Source organism: Quercus suber, unplaced genomic scaffold, assembly GCF_002906115.3.
Source record: "Quercus suber isolate HL8 unplaced genomic scaffold, Cork oak 2.0 scaffold_1126, whole genome shotgun sequence".
NCBI lineage: Eukaryota > Viridiplantae > Streptophyta > Magnoliopsida > Fagales > Fagaceae > Quercus > Quercus suber.
In genome coordinates, this window is record NW_027070530.1 from 47,343 (window position 1) to 50,816 (window position 3,474).

A 3,474-nucleotide genomic window follows, 5' to 3' on the forward strand; every position below is an offset into this window, starting at 1 on the left:
CTTTCACATGTATAATAGTAACACAGATAGTCTAATAATATAGGTGCCCACTTAACGAAAAAAAAGAGTGTATTATGTGCAATTTGTTTCCTTGATTGATTTGATTCATTCTCTCTAAAAATTTGGCATTACTTGTTTTTTTATTTTATTGTTTTCATGTGAAAATATGGGTCAACCCGACTCACCCGCAACCCGATTAGTTTGACTTGTTTAAAATGACCCATTTTTTAACGCAACCCATTTTGACTCACAACCCGACTGATTTGATCTGACTGTTTGCCATGTCTAAGACCTAAACCCAACCAATCTATCGAGCCTTAAGAAATTTGAAATCCAAGATCTATTTTCAGCCCATGATAACAACACTTTCCTAGGGTTTTGTGCACTAGGGTTTCGAGCATATAAAAGCTATATTTTACAGTCGTCCATAGAGATATAAAAAGATACACACTTTACAAGAGTTGCTAAGACTTTTTGTGCACCTTAAGTTTTTGTGCCAAGCTGCTTCTAGAACTACAAGTGTGGATTGAATACCTCTATCAAACAACAATAATCAATTGTTGCTGTGCTGTTAGTCACATATAAGCGCAAAGAAAAATTCTCTACAAGAACTAGTCCAATTGGATATTAAAGCTGATATTGGTATATGTCAATAGTTTTAACTGTAGGTTAGTATTTTGGAATAGTCCAGTTGGGGTAAGATTCATTATACTTGTAACCGCTTGATTCTTGATTAGTGAATTATTCTGGAGTGGTGACTAAAATTCACCTGGTGGAGTTTTTGCTTATGAAGAATTTCCCCTTCGTGGTCAAATCATCATGTCAGATTTATTTTCCACCGCACTTTATTTAGTTTGGTAATTTGATTGTGCCTCCACTTGATTTGCATGTAATTTTTTGACTAATTAATCAATTTGAGTAATTGAATTTATTAATTGGTGGCGGTATATATAACACCACACCTTCTAAAATGGTAAAATAAAACAAGGTGAAAATCCTAATTATGAGTGAATTCAAAATTAATTTCACACTTCCTGATTTCCTCAATCTAATAAATAGAATTCCTATATATATATATATATATATATTCTTTTGTTAAGTGTCATAAGGACATAAGTATGACAGAAAAGTTAATAGATATGATGTAATAGAAATGGTAAAATGATTTTTTTTGTTGCTGTTGTTGTTGTTGTTGGAATACTTGCAAATGAGAAGTGTGACTGGGATTGATATTATTCATTTAAGTCACTTTGCCCCATTCCTCTCAACATTCATATGTTTCTTTTACTCGAAAGTCATACACATTTTTCCTGGCGGATCTGTGAATAGTTTATATGACTTCTTTTGATTTGTATGTTTTTCTAGTAAATGTGACAAAATAAATAAATAATCTTATAACTCCGAACAATTTCAGAAAGGGAGACAAGATAGTATTTGGAATTTGCATGGAATTGCATCAAATTAGCCAACTGACTAATTTTTAGTCAGAACTTTTATTTTATACACGTTACATCTAATTATTATGGAGTGCATAGTATAGTAAATGACAAGGAATTATAAGCCACTAACCATATATCAAACCAGATTCACTTTATTCTTAAATACTGATCTTCACGAGAATAAGCAACCTAATGCTCACTTATTTCTGAACCATGGCGCTTCATATCTCAAGGGTTTAAGGAGGACAACGCTTATATACGCTAGGAGTACATCGAGGTCGAGGTTCAGGTTGGCAATAAGGCGTATTTTTCTTACCGCATGGAATTACCGGCCTATTGCGGATTGGAGGTGGCGGTTTGCTGGGTGGAGTTGGGGGCTTGAAGGGCGAAGGTGGTGGTGGCTTCAAGGATGGAGATGCGGCTTGATACATCCCCGCCCATAAGGACCTTTTGGATCACACCTACCTGGTATATGAGAAAAAGTTATCAGAATATGAACAAATTAAGAAAATTAACTAGGAGCAGATAGGCCCTAACAATGGGGGCTCGAGTTTTATTATATATTGAAAATATCAAAAACTAAAGTACCAGAAAACTAATAACTAGTATTTGGTCATACTTTATTAGAAAAATACTAACTTTTGTACGTGAATAAGTGATAATCTTTTAGGCCTTTTTCCCCCAAAAAAAAAAAAAAAAACCTTATTTCAATCTAACAAAATATTGAATTATTCATTCTTGACCAACTTTTTTCAACATAATTGAGCAACTGCTAGCATGCAAATTCAAAATCTTGATCAATGAACTTCTTTTATAAGTAAAAAAAAAAAAAAAAAATGATTATATTAATAAGAATACTGCAACTTGAATGTAAAACACAACCATCTACTACTACTAGAAACTAGTTCTCCCATCACTACCTATCGGGATTCTTGGTTTGTCTCTGTTGCTAGCTGCAGCTGAAGGAGGAATGAAAAAAGTTGAAGCCAGGAGAAGGCAGACAATTAGAGTGGCCTTCATTTTGAGAGTTAGTGGTGCTAAGCTTCTCCACCCACCATCTTATTTATAGACCATCCAAGCATGAGCACGTGTAATGGTAATGGCTATTAAACTCACTGGAACAAGACAAAGTATCAATTGGGATATAATTGAAAAGTATTACAGTAATAAAAGGGTAACACATAAAACCAAATTAAGATAAAACTAAAAAGAAGACTTAGAAAAAGTTGGCTAGAAGACTTAAAAATTACTAGGTCAAAGTTTTCTCTACGCTTGTTTGTTTATTTTTTATTTTTTTAATGTTTTTCTTTTCGAAAAAGATTGAAATGCATTGCCTTTACTATTCTTATTATGTGCCGGAGAGGGAGAAATAGACATAGACAATCTCATTCTACTAAATTAGTCACGAGCAACAATACCCTGTTGCTTGTGATCAAGGTAATGGAAGAAGACGGGGAGTATGCATAAAAGAGGACGGATGAGGAAGTGGATGGATACAATGTGGACAGAGGCAAGGCCACATGATATCCACACAATGCTAATAGTCTTCAAGGTGATGGATACAATGTGGATGGTGGCAAGGTCACGTGACATCCACGTAGTTTAAGTAGTCCTCAAGAAATTTCGAAAGGAAATATCTTGCGTGCCACAACTAACCCTAATAAAAAAAATCTTTATATGAAAAGGATCCCGTAAAATAAGTTCTTTTGTGAGGATCTTCCTTATAAGGAAAAGTTCCCCTTCCCCAAGAAAGAGAGAAAGTCGGTTCTATACTACTATAAAAGCCCTAAAGCCCTCATAAATCAAGATACGCATAATTTCTCCCAGCTCTGACACTCTAGAGTTGTGAGAAGCTTTCTAACTTAACTTTCAGAAGGTCTTTGACTGGTACCACATCGGTACTCTCCCAAGGTCTTCTTGTTCAGTGTTGTGCAAGTTTTGTCTTGAGCACGTGGAGGCTATGCGACTTACTGACAATTTTTGGCATCGTCTGTAGGAAAAACGAAGTTTTGCAAGCCATACTATCGCTTTCCGG

The 3,474-nt window shown here is 34.8% G+C and overlaps 1 non-coding gene across 1 annotated transcript; it reads right to left on the bottom strand.

The window, feature by feature from the left end:
• Window positions 1-1,371: 1,371 nt before the first annotated feature.
• LOC111994305 (uncharacterized) lies at window positions 1,372-2,509 on the bottom strand. The gene is made up of 2 exons (XR_010627366.1): window positions 2,360-2,509; window positions 1,372-1,904 (listed from the first exon to the last, which is right to left on the bottom strand). It is a non-coding gene; the product is annotated as an uncharacterized LOC111994305 (transcript).
• Between the last annotated feature and the right edge of the window lie 965 nt (window positions 2,510-3,474).